Genomic DNA, 21,917 nt, shown 5'->3' on the forward strand with positions numbered 1-21,917 from the left:
CAAGTATATCTAATGTGTGAAGTGAATAGCTGGCAATAGTATACATAGTTACGCAGACAAAAGCCCACTCCCACATGCACTAAAATTCATATTTCCAGGTACTCAATGGTCTATATACACCATCATTTATTCTTTAGGTTTCCCAGTTAACACAGCCACTTTACATAGTATACAGGATGCCATATACTTCCACACATTCTAGATACATTGATAGAACTTTATTTACATTCTGTTTCATAACCGTATGAGTAAGTTTTTATAAAGGTTTTAAGGAATCCATAAAGAGGAAATATTTTAAGTGCCAAGCTATGCAGCATAGCAAATAATTACTGTACCCCCCCCAATTATTTATGCCTTAAGTAGTAGACTTATGTCAGTGATAAAGTTCTTATCAGCCCCTTCTTCCACCCTCTTATTTCCAAAAAGTCTATAATATATGTATATGGGTTGAGATGTTAAATCTGTGTTATTTATTTATATATTTTAAACATGACTATAACAATTACATTTCTGATACAGGTGTGATGCTTTATGACCATTTGCTTTTTGTCTTCTTCCGTTAAAGAAATTAATTGCAAGACTTTAGCCATTTTAGTGTTTTTGTTAATGACGTGTTCTGCAGCAATTTAATAATGTTACTTTGTTTTACTCACACTTTATTATCCACCTTTAAAATCCATTTGACAAAGTGGCATATATGACTTTTTTTTTTTTATAAATAATTATATTGATTTCAGTAGGTCACAGTATTTTAAAAGTTATTTGTTGCTAGGAAAAAATATAACATCCAAAATAATCATAAAGGAGTTACTTACAAGCATTCATGCAGCTTTAACACTATTATGTGCAAACAAATGATTGATGTACTTTGTTAAATTTTTGCCTTCAACACAAAAAGACTGGCAGACCCTATAACGATGTATGTATGTATGTATGTATGTATGTATGTATGTATGTATGTATGTATGTATGTATGTATGTATGTATGTATGTATATATAGATATATATAGATATATAATACACAAAAGCCATGAATATCCTGTAAATTATATCCTTATAAACGGTGAGTTCTGATGTCATCAGTTATAAATGGTGAGTTCTGATGTCATTTCTGTCACATGACTCACTGAAACTTGTGTATTATAATAAATAAAGTACCCCCAGTTGTAAAATATGAGGATATTAGAAGTTACCTCGGAGTTCCATGACCTGTATAAAAACACTATGTCTACTAGAAAATCATTTAAACATTAAATAAACCCAATAGGCTGGATTTGCTTCCGATAAGGATTAATTATAACTTAGTTGGGATCAAGTACAAGCTACTGTTTTATTATTATGAAGAAAAAGGAAATCATTTTTAAAAATTTGGATTATTTGGATAAAATGGAGTCTGTGGGAGACAGCCATTCCGTAATTCGGAGCTTTCTGGATATCGGGTTTCCGGATAAGGGATCCTATACCTATATATATATATATATATATATATATATATATATATATATATATATATATATATATATATTATTTATTTATTTATTTTTTTTCTCCTAGATTCTCCTGAAAACCAAATACAGGTATGGGACCTGTTATCCAGAATGCTTTGGACCTGGAGTTTTCCGGGGAAACGAATCCGTAATTTGGATCATTCTACCTTAAGTCTACTAGAAAATCATGTAAACATTAAGGGGCAGCTTTATCAAAGGTCGAAGTGAAAATTCAAATTTAAAATATTGGAATTTAGAGCTAATTTTTGTGTACTTCGACGAGGGAATAGTCCAAATTCGATTTGAATTTGAAAAAAATTTGAATATCGAAATTTATCATGTACTGTCTCTTTAAAAATTCTACTTTGACTATTCGCCTTCTAAAACTTGCCGAATTGCTGTTTTAGCCTATGGGGGACCTCATAGAACTGGAGTCAATTTGGATTTTGAAAAATCATTTTTTTTTTTTGGAAAAAACTTTGATTCAAATTTGATTGAATGCGCTATTACTTCGATTTGTATGGCCGAATTCAAATAAATACAAACTATTCCCCTGCAAAAAAATTTTTTTTTTAAATAAATTTTGGCTGGTCTTTTTTCAATTCGACCCTTGATAAATCTGCCCCTAAATAAACCCAATATTGCTTCCAATAAGGATTAATTATATCATAGTTTGGATCAAGCACAAGCTACTGTTTTATTATTACAGAGAAAAAGGAAATCATTTAAAAAAAAAATTATTTGGACAAAGTGGAGTCTATGGGAGTCAGCTTTTCCGTAATTCGGAGCATTCTGGATATATGGATCCCATTCCTGTATATAAATGATAGTATTTTTTTGGCTTTGGTTAGTGTTAGGGTGACCAGTTACATTGTTGTAGATATCATTGGACTATTGGATGTGGAATTAAATTGGGAAGAAACAATATCAAATCAATGCTTCCACATGGTAGAAGTCTTTTGAAAAATGCCAACATGAATAGTGACAGTGGTCATAACAGAAATTTGTTTGAATGAGACCCATATACACGAAATATAAACAGTCGGCTCAAAGTTACTTTATTAAACACGCCTTCAAAACAATTTAATATTTACATAAAACTGCTGCTCACCACGCAGCGATCCTAGTGCGGTTGCCAAGCCCCAGACCCTTCACTTAAAGGGATCCTGTCATCAGAAAACATGTTTTTTTCAAAACGCACCAGTTAATAGTGCTGCTCCAGCAGAATTCTGCACTGAAATCCATTTCTCAAAAGAGCAAACAGATTTTTTTATATTCAGTTTTGAAATCTGACATGGGGCTAGACATTTTGTCAATTTCCCAGCTGCCCCATGTCATGTGACTTGTGCCTGCACTTTAGGAGAGAAATGCTTTCTGGCAGGCTGCTGTTTTTCCTTCCCAATGTAACTGAATGTGTCTCAGTGGGACATGGGTTTTTAATATTGAGTGTTGTTCTTAGATCTACCAGGCAGCTGTTATCTCTTGTGTTAGGGAGCTGCTATCTGGTTACCTTCCCATTGTTCTTTTGTTTGGCTGCTGGGGGGAAAAGGGAGGGGGTGATATCACTCCAACTTGCAGTACAGCAGTAAAGAGTGATTGAAGTTTATCAGAGCACAAGTCACATGACCAGGGGCAGCTGGGAAACTGACAATAGGTCTAGCCCCATGTCAGATTTCAAAACTGAATATAAAAAAAAGTCTTTGCAGTGCAGAATTCTGCTGGAGCAGCACCATTAATGGATTCATTTTGAAAAAAAATTTTTTTCCCATGACAGTATCCCTTTAAGGTCTTCTTTGTCAACAGCGAGACATGAAACCAAGCCGTCACTCACTGAGTCGCCTTGGTGTTCCACATGCAGCGCTCCAGACCCCGTAGCAGGGGGAGAATCAACACAACGAGACCCATGACTGGGAGTAATAAAAATAAGCCTATACCATGTACATAATGGATTTTACATTTGGTAAAAAGAATGGTTGTGTAACCTGGAGAAACTACCACATGGAGAGCTTGATGATGGAAACAACAACAATATAGAGTCCTTGTAGACATAAATGCACAAGGGTGAACAGAGTCTGTGTTAAGAACATTAGTATTTACATTTATTCCACAACATTACTGTCCTTAACATAAATAACCATTTGCACTGCTTCGAATGGAGATTATTTTCCTGAAGTATTAAGTGTTGGTCTCTTCTTTTCTTATTCTTTGTTCTCTGAAAAAAGATCACTCGCTATCTGTATATAATGTTTTCTAACGTACTTGTAAAGAGTAATCATGTTCCCCTGCAGGGCCCTTTCTCCAGATAAAACAACCCTAACCAGCTTCATTCTTTCATTACTCAATGACACAGTGATGAATTTCTGCTTCTGTGGGCGACTTATCTCCTGTAAAAGCTTTCCCATGGGCAATAATGTGAATTGCTGTTGGTAAAAGCCATGTGTTGCTTCAGTCTCCCAAAATCACTTAGTTTCTTGTTGAGGCAACTTTTCATCCCATTTTTTTCCAAATGTCAGGTGTTAGGTTTAGAAAGCTTTGCCTGATGGAGAAGGCAGCTTGCGTGTGATTGTGTTTGGCATGAGAATAAAGCTTTTGGAAAAATTCAGGACGATAAATTGAAATGGCTGTGCATGTGTAAGGTAGCAGCTTTAGAAACACATGTAGCTGTGGCCAAGTATATGTTAACGGAGTGTCAGGTGAGGTTTTACAGGTCTCGCTGTGTGTTTGTTTAACTGGAGATTATAGGTGAATATTGTCTGTTGTGGGACGTTGCATGTTAAAGATGAGCAGCCAATGATGTCATAGGCCAGACATTCAGTCAAGCATTGTATAGATGTGCTTCCAGATCTCATGCGCTTCCTACAGTACATTCCCTTTTTAATTATAAACTAACCATTCATGCCCTTCTCCCTGTTACCTGCCAGCTTGGATTTCAGCCCTGAGCATGACGCAAGCACAAAAAGTCACAGGAATAGAACAGGCTGGCAAAGGTTTCACTTGGCAGTTGTAAGAGCAGCAATTCATGGTAGGAGCCTCCGCATAGAAAAAGTATGGGAGTCAGCAGCTGAATACAAAGTGGGGCCGAAAGATCCAAAGCATTGAAAAGATATGAACGACATAAGGGACTCCTTTTACGAAGAAGGTGCAGTGCACCTGATACATCATACTTGGTCAGCGGAGCTTGCATTTCCTTGGGTGCAGTCAGCTGTAGAATTCCAGGCAAGAACACAGAATCAAGACATAGTTATGTCCTTAATCCAAATATCTGACATGTTCCACCTTGATAATTAAGTGCTATGAAACTCTGCTATATTATCATTTTCTTATAGCACTACAGTTTTTCCATAATCTTGGCTTCCATACTATTCATTGCATTCCCTGGGGCAAATTCACTAACCTCCGAAAACTCGCCAGCGACGGCTTCACTCACAGTGCAACACTTCGCCAGGAGTAGATTCGCCAGGACAAAGCTAATTCACTAAAATCCGAAGTTGCGTCCAGGGCGATGAACGCTGGCGAAGTTGCGCTACCATTACTGCTTCAAGCAAAGTTGCACTAGCGTTGCCTAATTTGCATACAGCCGGAAGTTAAAGTTCAATGACGTATATGTTGCAGCAAATACATTACACTACACAAGCCCGGGAAACCTTTATATTGTTATGATCTCAGTGTATAGTTTATGTGCCATGTGTTAGGAAATGTAGGGGGGAAGCCGGTTACCCCAAAAAAATGTTACGCTCTTTTTCAGCCTATCACACTGAAGAAGAAAAAGATGCCAGCTTTTTTGGGACTTAGGAAAATGTTCAACTATTTTTTTAGGAACTCCTATCTACTCTATTGCACTTCGCCTGGTCTGAGGCTGCAAAGACAAGTCTGGCGCAAGAGGTAACGTTCAGTAAAATCCGCATCTTAGTGAATTTGCGTAGAGAATTTGGCGTCCATTCGCCAGAGCGCAAATTTGTCAGGTGTTAGGGAGTGAAGTACCGCTAGAGTCTATCGCATTCGCTAGTGAAGTTACGCCAGCAACTGCTAGTAAATCGCAAATTTTCACCCGTGTTAGTCACTTCGCCCTGTACTAAATTTGCCCCCCTGACTATTAACCAGTCACCCAGTTCCTGTATATAAAATACCTGAATACAGCCTATCTGTTCCGATGAAAGCTGTCCAAACATGCTCATCTCAGTTTGCCTCCTACAGAGCTATCAATAATAAAAAGCCTATTTCCAATAAAATAACTTCAATCTGAGCATAAATGTTGCAACTTGCCTGCAATTCCACAACTTTGTCTCCTAATCGCTTCACCAGGGCACATTCTATACTTGTGTTGGAAAAATAACTGACAGTGAACCAGTAATATTTCCACATTATATTTCACATTTTTCTGGTCCCAGAAGGAGAAGCTAAAATACTTTTTAGAAGAACTTGTCAGCAAATATCTGTTGCACTCTTTCAGTACAATGGTATTATAATTAATTCTTAACTAATGTTTGGGTTGCTAAGTTCACTCCCTAAACTTAATATGTTGCCCCTGAGAAAAAGTTTAACCCAGGTGTAAATATTTATAGAATGATATGCCTGTTTCATTATTCACAAAAGCTGCTGTTCATTAGGACTACTTGGTAGCTGTATGGCACGATTAAACCAGTGATTATGGAGGTAGTCATATTTTCATTAAAACACATTGCCCTGTATAATGGTACATTATTGTTATTATTTTTAACCAACTCAACAAGTTGTGTTCAGCATCAGGTAGTATAATGAAATATAGGCGATTAGCTTTATTAATAAAGACAAAGCAAAGCTGGCCAAACTAGATGTTACTGGGCCCCACAGCAAATTATTATTCCGGCCCCCAAAATGTCTAGAAGTTGACCTCTTTTACCAATATTTATTGAAATTGTAGGTTAATTAGGCCCTCGTGGGACCCAATACCTCCTGGGCCCCCTGCAGCTGCAGAGTCTGCATCATCTGTAGTTACGCCCCTGACTGTAAAGGTGGCCATACACGGGCCGATAAAAGCTGCCAACAGACCATGTCGGCAGCTTATTGGACCGTGTATGGGGCCCCCGACGGGCTTCCCCGATCGAGATCTGGCCGAAAGTCGGCCAGATCTCGATCAGATGGGACAAAAAAATCCCGTCGGATCGCGGCTGCATCTATTCGCGATCAGACCGCCCATTACTATTCGTTAGGATCCGATCGTTGGGCCCTAGGGCCCACGATCGGATCAGCCCGATATTGCCCACCTCAAGGTGGGCATGTCGAGGAGAGATCCGCTCATTTGGCGGCATCGCCAAACGAGCGGATCTCTCTGTGTATGGCCACCATAACTCTCTTTAAATTGATCTTCCCCTCCAGAGATTCCAATGTATTTGTAGGGGCAGGTATTTTCTAAACTGTCCCAGTAGCAGTGCTAAGCATAATACCAGGCAAGTATTCAAAGAAGAAGGAGAATTTTAGAGAAAGCTGTAGTGCATTAAAGAAATGGTTCCCCTTCAAGATATCTTTTAGTATGTTATAGACTGGTCAGTTCTTAGCAACCTTTTACTTGGTCTTCATCTTTTAACTTTTATAGTTTTTAAAATTATTTAAATTCTTCTTCTGACTCTTTCCAGCTTTCAAATGGGGGTCACTGACCCCAGTAGCCCAAAAACTTATGCTTTGTGAGGCTACAATTTTATTAATTTTTTTTTATTAATATTGTTTACTTATCCTTCATTTCAGGCAATCAACTATTGATATTCCAGTCTTGCATTGAAACCATTACCTGGTTGCTAGTGTAATTTGGAAACTAGCAACCATGTAGTTATTGAAATTACAAGATTAAAAGCAGCTGAACAAAGAGCTAAATCATTAAAAAACATACACATAATAAAAAATGAAGACCAATCGTAAATTGTTTCAGAATTTAACTCTTTACATCATAATAAAAGTTAATTTTAAGGTGTACAACCGATTTAAGAAGCAAGTAAGATGTTGAAACTAATGGTGTTTGTGACTCAAAAAAACTGCCATAGTGACAGCAAATATATGAAAGTTCTGCTTTATGTTATCTGTTTTTGCTATGTATGTGTCAGCACAGTGACAATAAACTCTGCTTATAAATAGGATGTAAACATCTGTAAGCATTATTTACTGGAGAAAAAATCTGAATGGGAGCAATGCGGTTTTTCTGTTTCCTTTATAAAGCAACAAATTGTTACATTTGGGAAACATGATCTTTAAACCATAGAGAATGTGCCTAAATGATCGTTTCCTGAGGGATAACTCTTGGCGAACCTTTGTCTTTCAGGAACAGTTTGAACATATTTGGTGTGGGGCTTTGCTTTTTTTCTGTAGGAACATCAAATGTCTGGGTGGGCCACTATGTCACTTGGAGTTATTTGCCAGGAACTGCAGGAATCTAAAACATTCGAGCAGGACAGGATGGAAGTTTACCTAAGTGCCCTAGTGTTTTCTTTTGCCTCCTGCTGCCAATGGACCAAGAGACAACTCTTAACCTCATTTCCTTTGTGTCAACAAGGTTTAGAAGCCTGGGAGCCTGTATAATACTGTGCATTTAGGTACATTGATAGATTTCTTCAAACTGCAATATCATTAAGCCAGTATGATGCTGGGGACACAGAGCCAGGTAGTTTCAGGCAGTGTTTGAAACCTGCAGACAAATAAAGTCTTTTTGGAGCAGGTTGGGCACCCCTGACATGTGTATTAAACAGAAGCTAACAATTATTCCTCAATGATATGTGATTTGTACTTTAAGTACAAACTTTATCTTTCCAGGGTTGTTATTGAGACTGGGTGTCCTTAGCAAATCACCTCCCTGTCCTTACCTAAAACTGAAAGATGGACTGTCAAGTTATACAGTATATGCCAGGGATCCCCAACCTTTTGAACCTGTGAGCAACATTCAGATATAAAAGGAGTTGGGGAGCAACACAAGCATGAAAAATGTTCTTGGAGTGCCAAATAAGTGCCATTTTATATGTGGATTGTCAACCTACAATGATGCTCTGTTTGGCAGAACACCTGGTTTTTATACAAGCAAAACTTGCCTCCAAGCCTAGAATACAATAAAAAACACCTGATTTGAGGCCACTGGGAGCAACATCCAAGGGGTTGGCGAGCAACATGTTGCTTACAAGCTACTGGATGGGGATCACTGGTATATGCCATGAAACTAAGCTATATTAACTCCCCAGCATGTTAAAATAACAACGCATTTAGCTTCTGATTTTACAAGTAACAGACTCTGGAAGGCAGAGATGAACTGTTTGTAGGGGATAGTCAAAGTTCATTCAAGACATGTAGGCATAATGCATTTGAAACCCCTGGTGTAGGATCAGTTAGTGGTCCTGCAATTGCACATCAGCCTTCCTTACAATCTGCAGAAACACATGGACATGCTTACCGATGGTATGTAGCGTGCATATGACAGATCATATGTTTTCTATCCATTTGACCCAACATCCTTCATAAAACACAAATGTTCCACAGACAATAAAGAATTAATAGAACGCTAAAAACACCTTCTTTGCTGATTAACCATGAACTCAAAATATCTTATTTATTAATGGAAGGAAGTGCTAATTGCACCCATTAAAATCCTATGCACCTAGTGATTGTACTACTTGCACTTACCTACAGCAATGTGCTGCTCTTCTGAGCCTGTTGCTTTATAGGTGCTCAGGGTGTGCAATAAGGCACTCTACATTGTTCCTAACATGCAAGTTGGCCCCACCAGCTCTGTGCAATATAATGGCGCTCTAAATAACAATAATTAATAATAATAATGTTCTACCTCTGTGCTGTCCTTCACACTCCCTGCAGATAGCACAGCAAGCTAGAACTAAACTCAGGACCCCAGCTCTGCAAGAAGTGCTACCCACTGTGCCACAGTGTAGTCCAATAATAATAATAACAATGTTTGTACAGCTTTATCGTGAAACCTGTGATCCAGAAAGCTCTGAATACGGGAAGGTCATGTCCCATAGATTCCATTTTCATTGACTAACTCCAATTTTTTAAAATGATTTCCATTTTCACTGTAGTAATAATAATAATAATAAAACAGTACATTGTACGTGATCTCAACTAAGATATAATATCCTTATTAGAGGCAAAATAATCCAGCTGGGCTTATTTAAAGTTTAAATTATTTTTTAGCAGATTTAAGGCATGGAGATCCAAATTAGGGAAAGATCCCTCATCTGGAAAACCCCAGGACCCAAGCATTCTGGTCTGGATAATAGGTCCCATACCTGCACCAGGTCTTATAAGCCAAACCAACCAATCCAAATGTAGCATTTATTGGTCACCTGTCTGAAAAGAAATATTTGTAGATCAGGTATATATAACTATAATGTGATTATCCCCACAGACAAATAATTAATTCTGCACTCTACTGCCGTAGATGGTAAATAATTTGATATACATCCTGATCCAATGCAGGTAAATATATTTTGTTTCCATTGCTGTAGAGTTTGAAGGTTATTTAGTCAAAGTGCCAAACTGGAAAGTTATTTACCTAATTGAGGAAATGTATTTTTTTTTTTGCATTTATTTCCATATTGCTTAATTTATACAAAGGCAATTACAACAGCTATTGGCTAAGACTTTCTCCAAAAATTACAGCAATATCCCTAGTTAGAAAATATTGGTTGTGGAAGCCATAATGTTAACCTAATTGGATTTGTAGGTCTTAGTGTGCAAGTTTCTTCATAATACTCTGATAGCGCTATGTCAGCTGAGCTTGAATTAAAAACTAAGAATTGTTAAGAAAACTAAGAATTGTTAGTCAATGGGTATACAGCCATATAATCAATCCATACAGCAGATATCACTGTAGTGTTGCAGTTAAACAACATCTGCAGGGCCTGTGGGGACTCTAAGCACAATAATGAATGTCACCTGGGTAATTAAAGCAGGAATGAGGCAGAGCCCTTACAGAGCAGATGAAAAAAGGTGGTTACATTTATTAGCCTTTTACGTATTCTACAATAAATTTGCCCACCAAAGTTGAGAAGTGCTATATCCTAAAGCATGAAATGAAAGTGCTCTATGGATAGAGAGAAGTGGAGGATAAATGTGAGAGCATTAGAACACAGATTCCGATTGCAGAGTGGTCTGGCGTTACAGACAGGTCTTCTTCAACAGATAATGTTGTGATTTTTTATTGCACCCCTCCAGTAAATGTCACAGATAAAAAGATTTGGGTCCAAGCTCATGTCCTTATTGCATACATGTCCCAGTATATAAAGGAAAATGAGACTTTTAACACTTGGGATTTGCTGTGCTGTAATATTGACCCCAGGGGTATTTAAAACACTTTAAGGCCAACTGTCCCACTTAGTACAGCAACTTTAAAGGAACTGTTCAGTGTAAAAATAAAAACTGTGTAAATAGATAGGCTGTGCAAAATAAAAAATGTTTCTAATATACTGTAGTTAGTTAGCCAAAAATGTAATGTATAAAGGCTGGAGTGATTTCATGTATAACATGTCAGTCAGGACACTACTTCCTGCTTTTCAGGTCTCTTGGTTTACAATGACTGGTTACCCTGGTTACCAGGCAGTAACCAATCAGAGACTTGAGGGGGGGGGGCAAATGGGTCATTTCTGTTGCTTTTGAATCTGAGCTGAATGCTGAGGATCAATTACAAACTCACTGAACAGAAATGTACCATGTGGCCCCCCTTCAAGTCGCTGACTAACTCAGAGTTATAGAGCTGAAAAGCAGGAAGTTGGATTCTGGCTGTTTTATTAGACATCTGTTCACTCCAGCCTTTATATATTACATTTTTGGCTAACTAACTATATTAGAAACATTTTTTATTTTGCACAGCCTATCTATTTACCCAGTTTTTATTTTTACACTGAACTATTCCTTTAAGGCTCATTTATACAATATGCTTTGGATTATGTACTCATAATGGCATATCAATTTAACCCAGCCTCCCTCTGTGCTGTAATCAATCTTTCTGATCATGATTTTCCCATTACTAGAGCTTTTATTTTTAGAACTTATGGTATACAGGCTATCCATTATCTGTAAAGCCGTTATCCAGAAACGCCATCTCGTATAGACGCCATGTAATCTAAATAATCCACATTTTTTTAAATGATTTCTATTTTCTACATTAAAAAAGTACCTTGTGGTTGATCCCAACTAAGATATAATTAATCCTTATTGGAAGCAAAACCATTCTATTGGGTTTATTTAATGTTTACATGAATTTCTAGTAGACTTAAGGTATGAAGAAACAAATTACAGAAAGATTTGTGATCCGAAAATCCCCAAGTCCCGAGCATTCTGGATAACAGGTCCCATACCTGTACTTATTTGAATGAAAGCAGTGGTGCCACTCACCATCAGACTGAAGTCTAATAAGCTCAGACTTACAATTACGCTTACACTGGGCATATAGTGGCTAGTAACGTGGCACAGCCTACTGGTCCTATATGGGCCCCTACTGATTAATATCTGATGGTGGCTTGGTCTAACATTGATAGGAATAAGTGGAAAAATCCAGTTACCCAAGGACTACAATAGGCTGTACACAATGTTTATAGCTGGCTTGGCACATGCTTTACATGTTGTCTGTCTGTTGGCATAATAAGGGGTTCTTACCTTGTATGGGCAGATTTCCCCTAGTCCTTGTTGCCAAATTATTGCGTTAAATTACAAGGCTGACCACTATGTAAATAAAAAGAACAAAGTAAATATGCAATCATGCAAAATATTTTAAAGAATAAAAAATAGGCCTATTAGTGCAGAGGTACAGCCATCATCAGCCGGTTTCTGTATTTCTTTTATGCAACAATATCTGTGTCCTCCTGCATCTGCAATGGCAAATAATTAACTGGGTCTCAGTGATAGATCCAAAGGTCCCGCTGTCAGGATGCCTGTCTTTTTAAATGTATGGAGCCCCAAGATTTCTGATGATATCCCTGTGAAGAATTAGCATATTCCTGCATATACTGTAAGGTACTGTATGTGTATACCTCCATACCTGCTGCCCTTCTCTCCCTGGTACTCCACTCCTGCTTAGTTACTGACATTACCCTCTTCGGGTTATGACAGACCATACTACTAAAATGTGGGGGGCACATTTACTATTGGTCAAATATCAAGAGTTAATTAACCCTCGATATTCGAACCTCGAAGTAAAATCCTTCGACTTTGAATATCGAATATCTAAAGTCGAAGGATTTACCGCATTTTGTTCGATCGAAGGAAAAACCATTCCATCGAGCGATTAAATCCTTCGAATCGAACGATTCTAAGGATTTTAATCCATCGATCGAACGATTTTCCTTCTATCAAAAAAAGCAAGGAAAGTTAATGGGGACATTCCCCATAGGCTAACATTGGTGCTCGGTAGGTTTTAGGTGGCGAAGTAGGTGGTCGAAGTTTTTTTTAAAGAGACAGTACTTCGATTATCGAATGGTAGAATAGTCGAACGATTTTTAATTCGAATCGTTCGATTTGAAGTCGAAGTCGTAGTCGAAGGTCGAAGTAGCCAAAAAAAAACCTTTGAAATTCAAAGTATTTTTTATTCTAATCCTTCACTCAAGCTTAGTAAATGTGCCCCACAATGTACAATACAATTGTGAGGCATTTTTACAAAAATTACAAAGAACCCTACCTAATAACAATTTCATTAATATGATCCAGGAAGCTCACATGTATTGTATACAACATTCTTCCATTAAAAAGCATGAGAAATTCTACTCCTCCTATAATAAAGTGACTAGGTGACACAAAAGGAATAGTCACAAATAATTGCAGTTCGTTGTAATGATGTTTGATTATTGAGTTACATTTATACATGTATTTCTGTTGCGTTAGTTGGGATAGTCTTACAAGATACAAACCCTTGTTTGCACTGTCCAGCCAATCAAATCTATGGGTTGGTGGACTCAACAAGTGGTGCACATAGCGCCATGAACCCAAATAGACCATTTTTAGGCCACAAATTGAACAGAAGTAACATTTATTATAAATACTGTAGGTACTATATAAACATGTATTTCAGTTAAATGGTTAAAGGAGAACTAAAGCTTAACTAAAGAAGTAGCTAGAAATGTTGTACGTTATGTTTTGTGTTTCTGTACCAGCCCAAGGCAACCACAGTCCTTTAGCGGTAAAGATCTGTGTCTCTGAAGATGCCCCAGTAGCTCCCATCTTCTTTTCTGCTGATTCACTGCATATGCTCTGTGCTGTTATCCCTTACTGAGCTTAGGGGCCCACTCATAATACACAGTACACATAGAATAAAAATGTTACAATATAAGGCTGATTAGTAAATAATACAGAAAATTACAACATGGCAGCACAGAAAACAGTGCAACTAGCATCAGAATTTAATAATCAGCCTTGTAGCATCAGCTTATATTACAGACAAACCTAATTTTCTGCTGGACAATTAGTGACGACCCCTAAGCTTAGCTTCTCAACAGCTGCTCAGAGTCCAATGAGCATGCGAGTGTCTTTCCAAGATGGTAACCCCCTGTGGCAAGTTTGAACTCCTGGATTATTGCTACTATTGAGAAGCTGAAACTTTGGGCTGGTGAAATAAGTTCAGTAAATAGAATATGGCATTTTTAGCCATATTCATTTTTAGGGTTTAGTTCTCCTTTAAGGCACAACAGTATGCTGTAAGATAGCATTCAGCATGTTATTGCTTTTAACTTCTGGGAGTTTGGGGACTGGATAAGTAAAAATCCAGCTGAGATGTATTTCATGTTTGCATTTTTTCCTGCTGATTTATTTTCTGTTTGCCATTATAGCCTTAACAGCTCTCAAATATCTATCCTTTGGAACAATTCTAATGAGGAAAATAAACTGAAGCTCAAAATGTAATCGAAAGCAGAGATTTTAAACACAAAAGCAAACAAAATATCCAATTTGTTTTCTTCTAAAGCCATAAAGTATGTGGCCTTCTGGAAACTTCAGTCTCTGGTATCATCCCATGCTCAGTTACCAACCCAGATTCTCAACATGGAGACCCAAGTTTACATGGAGTGACTCAGATGTCCAGGTGCAGCGGAGAAAAACAGTGTCCATTGGAGAAACCTTTTTTAATATGAATTGTGTAAAACTCAGGGGAATAAGCCAGTAGAGTCCATAGATCTCATACAGAGGAATGTCCACATGGTGATGACTGTGCTATCACAATAGGTGCTGATGATTCTTAATGTATCCGAATAGCTTCTAAGCTCCAGGTCAAACCTAAAGCTAGAATACATGTACAAAGCGTAACATATGAAATGGTTTTTGGTATATCTATTCTTCCCCAATGAACATGACCGATATCTGTGAACTGCTGATTGTCCCAATTATAGCAAACTAGAAGCCTACAAATTATTAGTAAATCAGACTTCGTTTGGCTTGTGAGGCTTGTTATTGTCTGTACAACTGTAATCTCAATATATATATAAGACATTTCAGTAAAGTATTTTATTGCTCTAGTATAGGGTCATGAAGCTGAACATCAACAACAGAGTGGAAAGAGCTGCAGCTGCAGGTACTTTTGCAATAACAGGCCTTTTAGATCTGGTGCCAAATGAGCTTCAAAGTGCAGGCACACTGAGCACATGACTTTTAGAGACAATTTTGAACTCAGCACTCAGTTCCAACTTTAGAAAAAGTCTTCCCTTTTACGGAAGGGGTGTCTTTTCGAGCAACACTATTAATTTCTTGTATCATTACTCCGGTAGAAAAGAGGGGTTGAGATAAAATGAGAAAGAGTTGTCTATTGGCCAACCTATTTATGTTTGAGATTTCTGACTTCCCAAAATATTGCTGAATTTGAAAACTTGACCTTGGTTAAGCTGGGACCTGTGCTTTTGGGGTGTCCCACTACAATTGCTTCCTACAGCTTTGAAAAGTGAAGAATTCGCAATGGAAGAAAAGAGGGGAAGAGGCAGAGAACAAATATAATTATGGAACCAATAATGGAACAATAAGGAGTAAGATTACATATTGGCTTCGACAATATCAGAGTTTGGGGAGTGGTACTGTTAACACTTGTTTTGATGGAACAGAATCCTTTTTACCCCCCACATAAGTGGCCACCATAATGTCCCAATTTGGGAGCTGAATGGCTAATCTTGCATTATCTTATGAATGCTACTATCTATTTATATTTTAAATATATAGTCAGTGAGCCTGAGCCTATGACTAAGTGCCCACAAGGCATGAAATGCATAAGGCCAGACTCTGAGATGTTCATTTTTGCGTAAATAATTTTTATTTGCATCACATTTTTGGAGAAAAGTCAAGTTTTCTGTGCCAGCCTACAAGTGAATTGAATATGTTTGATATTACCTCCCCAAGCTGAAGATCTGGGGCTTGAGCACCTGGACCTCCTGTTAGTATTGGTAAGTGTACCTTACTGCTTACAAGTCTACAATACTGGATATATACCCCTTTTTTCCTGGGCCCCCCGCAACCGTGGGGTCTGCTTCCTCTATAGTTATGCCAGTGACCGCAGCCATTGAATTCACTAGTCCATTGCAAACGCTATTGTTTTAAAAGCCTACTCTTTTGAGTAAGTTTTTTGCTTGTGTTTTTGGCTTATTTTCAGCTTGCTTGTATTTTTTTTTATATAAATTCATACACAGCTCTGTTAACCTAGAGATCAGAGAGAATGTGCACTGGTAATGGGCTTGGGTACATAAGAGGTGCAAGAATACCACTTATGTGCTGGGCGAAATCAGGTTTTGGACATAATATGGGTCATCTACGTCATTGGGTAGGCCATACCCAAGCCAATTGGATTCCGACTCGGCTTGGAGGAGTCAGCAGGTTTAGTCAGAGTACTGGAACATGCCGCTAAAGAGGTTGACCCTACTTGAGACACAGCATTGTTTATAAATGACATCAATACTTCATAAGATTTCCCTAGAAGGGGCTTTATTTCTGGCATTTAGGTGCTGCTGCAACATTATGCCAGCAGTAGTGTTTATCACACTATGAAGGTTTCCATGGTACTAGATTGGGTGAAGCTGCCCATCCTTATAGTTTAAGGCAGGCATTCAAGTGAAGTGTTTGCATTTCACACACAGACAAGAATTGGATATGCTGTATCTTGTATGTACTGTACATCAGAGGAACTGATTTATCTTCAACACTTGATGTTCTTTGTATGTACACATAGAGATTCCATTCTAGTGGTCTCATTTGTACATTAGCAGACAAGCAATATATATACAAGGCCAGACAAAGTCATGGAAACAGAAATAAAATGCAATTATTTAGAAACAAATACTTTGTTGGTGTGGCCTTGGCATGCAGATTCACTATTTCTTGAATGAAAGGTGTTTAGTTGTGGGGATTGGGGAGATCATGGGCTTAGCTTTTACTTTATTCACATATTTACTTGTTCACAAAACTAACTGTGTATGTATGTATGGAGTGCAGTGAAATAGAGAAAGATATTGAGAAATCTGTGCTTCAGCCTAGGGTGCACCCTGCTGGTTACTTGTAATAGCAGGAATTATAAACTACAGTGATTTCCATAAATTCTGTTTGCCTCTTTACATAATGAAATAACTGCTCCTGAAAAAACACAAGAGGAGACATTCTCCCAGGGCTTGACATATCATAATAAAGTGCCAGTTTAGAAGTAGTTAAAGTGATACTGGCGCACACAAATATATAAGCATTAACTTGCCATGTGGTCTTTCTTGGACCAACTGTAGGTACAGCGATTTAGGACATCTAAAAAGGCTTATTTATGATGTAGTTTAACATGAATAAGTGCAAAATTCAGATACAAATTGTAATGTTTTTTTACCCACAATGCAGAAATTCCCCAGACCTCCAGCACAATTGCTGTCACATGCAAAGATTAATCCACTACAATTTACGTGCAATGCACCAACAAATACGCACGTTAGTGGTTGTTTTGGTAAATCATATTCATATTTTTTGCCCTGCATTGTTCTTAGATGGCGTCACTTGTACTCACAATTAATAACAACATTAGTGACCGACTGAATACAGGCAAGTGTTTATAGTGGCCATTGGGGCACCTTTTTAAGTTATCTATTGCAAAATAGAAGAGAAATACAATAAATATACTATGATTCTAATAGGTTTTACAAATACATTTACTGCTAGTGACCCAATTCTTTTTGAACAAAACAGCTAGGTCTTTCTCATGTTTATTTTAATACCATTGACTCTGACTGTGACTAAAGTAAATTTAAGGTGGAAATTAAAGGACTAGGAAAGGCCAGTAGAACAGCAGGATCTAAAAATTCTTACTTGCTGCGGGACGCCACTTCTACCATTTAAAATATTTGCTGTCTTTAGCTTGGTGCTTGTACGCATTGGTCTTTTCTAGCCAATTTATATGCATATAGATCAAGAAAATTTTCACTGAACCAATGGAACACATGGCCGGTTAGTGCTAGATAAACTCTAGTGTTTTAAAAGTGTCAATTGAGGATGATGCTATGGTAAAATATGGGTTGGGGGCCTTCCTTGAGTGGATTGACCTAAAACTTACTTGGTTCAAGTGGGTATGTCCCAAAACAGTGAGCGACATGCACAGGTTTATTATGGAAGCTGGTTAAACTTCATACAGGGCCTTTGCCATTTGGCGAATTATCCCACCCATCTATGACATCAGAGGTGTGTCTGGCTGGGTGCAAACCATAACATTTAAGGGGACTTTGGGCCACATTGTGAAGCAATGAATGAGATTTGGTAGGGGGGTCAGAAATTTCCAACCTGCTCATAACTAGCGCAATGCTCAAAGTCATATACTGTATCTAGAGGGCAGTTATAGGAACGCTGAGAGGGCTGGTTTCAGCAGTCTAAAGACTTCACAGCATCATCCTTGTAGCACAACCTAAAAAAATAAATAGAAACTTTTGTAAAACTATGGTTTTAAGAATTATTTTTATCAACTTCAACTTCAACCTTTATGAAGTCAACCCTCTTGGGATAAGTGTTGACTTTGATTCCGTGTATTTAGCTACAGAGCAACCCTTTTGAAATAAAAAAAATTACAAAAGTGGTATAAAGGTGATACCTTTATCGGCTAACTAATATAATCATAGCAAGCTTTCAGAACATTTTAGTTCCTTTTTCAAGCGGATTACACTGAAGCTGTGGTGCTCTCTGGTATATATACAACATTCAGCTCATAGGTCAAATGACCAACAAAAAGGAATATCAATCTATGTGTGAGGTGTCAAAGTCATTTACCAGGGGATCTGCAGATAAGGTACAAGATAATGTGGGTCCAAGAGGCTGAGTATAAATTAGGGCTGAATTATTGGAGTGTAGAATCAAAGGAATTCCATATGATCTCTTAGTCCATATCCAGACATGCTGGTACAGGTATAGGATCCCTTATCCGGAAACCCGATATCCAGAAAGCTGTATTTCGGACCTGGTGCAGTATTTAGCTGTAACAGAGAAGTTGTGCACATTTCCAAATATAAGACAATGCTGCAAAAGCCCAGCAGAGCAACACAACATTGTACAACACTTTGCAGGAGTCTATTTCTGCTCAGCCTGTGATTGGTTGAACCTGGAGGTTGAAACTTTAATGGTTCGGCAGCCTAATGAGCCTAATGAGTTATAATTGGGGAAAATGAACATAAACATATAAATATGCACCATCCAGAACCCTGTAGCTGCTGTTCAGAACATCAGTTTAGTAACATCCAAAACATTCACAAACATAATTACCAGCAACGCCCCCAAAACTGGATTTCTTTAACCCCTTTTTTTCCTATAAACTGAACTTCTTTCCCTTGGCATACCTCCCAACTGTCCCGTTTTTAGAGGGACAGTCCCTCTTTTGACAGCTCAACCAGCAGTCCCTCTTTTTTACTGGAAAGTCCAGATTTTCTTTGCACTGAACAGGCAGAAAAAGAAACAATGTTTCTAACTTAATTGACTTTTGGCAGAGAGCCCAGAACAGCCACAACTGCAGATAAGATACTTTTGTAACAATTTTGCTAATGAAGGGCAATTCACCTTCATTAGCAAAACTGTAATAACTGAAAAAAATTGCCAAAATTTGTAAAATTAACATGGTAATAAGGTGTTGTGGCCACAAAAATGGGCATGGTCAAAAATGTGCCACACTGCACACAGCAACTTTTTTGTCCCTCTTTATATTTCCAAAGTGTTGGAAGGTATGCTTTGGTTATTATAAATAATAAAATGTCTGATTATTTACTGTGTGTGTATGTATATGATGGATTTTGAGTGTTTATGTGTATATATGACAGCAGTGGCTTACCTTTGAAGGCCATGGGGAAAAAATGTTCTGGTCCCCCCAAACAAAATCTCTGGTAACCTGCTACAGGTGTAAATATCGCACATGACCCGTAAAGAAATTTCAGGTGATGTGTGTTGTGTGTAAAATGTACACAATTATGTACACAGAGGAGTAGAGCCACCTCAATGAAATGTGGGGTCTAAGGTGAAAGTTAAAGGAACAGACCCACCAAAAAATGTAAGTTTTAAAGTAATGAAAATATAATAAACTATTGCCCTGCACTGGTAAAATAGATGTGTTTGCTTCAGAAACACTATTATAGTTCATATAAACAAGCTGCTGTGTAGCAATGGCGGAAATTGAAAAAAGTCTATATGGCACAGGTTAAATAGTGGATAACAGATAACATTATGTTCTACAGAGCTTATCTACTATCTGCTGTGTAACCTGAGCCTGTTCTCCTTTGAATGGCTGCCCCCATTGCTACACAACAGCTTATTTATATAAACAATAGTAGTGTTTCTGAAGCAAACACACCAGTTTTACCAGAGCAGGGCAACACTGTATTATATTTTTGCACGTTCATGTTTTGATGTTACTCTTCCTTTAAGCACCACACATACTACAATGTTGAAAACCCTTTAGCCTTAATTATCAGATATCCCAGCAAGACTACTACTAAATTAATTATGTGTATATAAACCTCAGACATGCCAGTAAGAGCAAAGCAGAAAACAAATGATGAGCTTATTAACCCCAGACATGCCAGTAAGATCACTTTATAGACACACAATGAGCACATTAACCCTTTAACTACAGAAATTGGATAATGACTGCAATAACCCCGAGCAAGGCAGTAACATTGCAGCAGAAATAGAATATGAATACCTTAACCCCAGACATTCCATTAAGAGGCAAGCAGAAATATATTATGTGCACATTAACCCCAGCAATACCAGTATGATTACAACAGAAAAGCATTATAAGCACATTTACCCCAGATATCATTGCAGACAGTATGTAGATTGAAAGCATTACCTCACCCACACTTTCACAAGCAGAATACTTTTTTTTCTCCAAGTGAGTCAAAATAGGCCCCCTGGTATTCTAAGCACACAGAGACCCAAATTACCCCCACCAGCCCACTAAATAGTGACTGTCTATGGCATTGTACAGCAGAACCTCTGGAATTTGCCAGAATTCACAGATTAGCAGTCCAGGCCTGCCTCAGGCTGGGCATTTAGTAGCATCAAGGAATTCATATGTTAGGCCTCTCCAACCACTGTTAATTTGACTTTGTGTCCTTTACAATGAAAGCATGTATCTTGTCTTTTATTGCAGTCCACGGAAAGGATTGGGTGGGCATCAACCTAATCCCACCAATAACAACCCTGGGCCCAAATTAGGAAAGACAGACAATTTTCTCCAATACTGTCTTCATCCAATAGATGTGCTGCTTTCAGTATGCCAGCTATTTCTGTATTGATCCCATACAGGGAGCTTAAGCAGAGTATGGATCAAATACTTGCATTAAACTAGAGGTGGTAACTATTTGTGTGTCTAATATGCTATAATGCTGCATGAATAGATTGAACATAAAGGGGATGTAAAATAGAAACAAAATGTTGCTTACTCATAGTACATGTCATTCTAAGCATCTTTCTAGATCCAATTTACTAAACAATTAGTGGTTTTGATACTGAGTGATATACCGAGAGTGCAATTTTATAATGACAGTGCCATATACTGAGATTGCAGTTATATACTGAGAGCGCAAGTAAAGTTGTTCACCTTTGAGCTAACTTTTAGTATGATGTAGAGCAGTGATCCCCAACCAGTAGCTCATGAGCAACATGTTGCTCTCCAACCCCTTGGATGTTGCTCTCCATGTCCTCAAAGCAGGTGCTTATTTTTGAATATCAGGCTTTGAAGCAAGTTTTGGTTGCATAAAAACTAAGTATAGTGCCAAGTAGAGCATCTTGTAGGCTGCCAGCTCACATAGGGGCTACCAAGTAGCTAATCACATCCAGGTCTTGACTGGAAGCCCTGGCATTTTAGGTACACAGAGGCCCAATTAGCTCCCCACCAGCCCACTAAATAGTGACTTTCTATGGCATATTATGGCAGCCCCTCTGGCATTTGCTAGAACCCACAGATGGCCAGTCCGGGCCTGATCACAGCCCAC

This window comes from Xenopus laevis, chromosome 4L (assembly GCF_017654675.1).
Source record: "Xenopus laevis strain J_2021 chromosome 4L, Xenopus_laevis_v10.1, whole genome shotgun sequence".
NCBI classification, from domain to species: Eukaryota; Metazoa; Chordata; class Amphibia; order Anura; family Pipidae; genus Xenopus; species Xenopus laevis.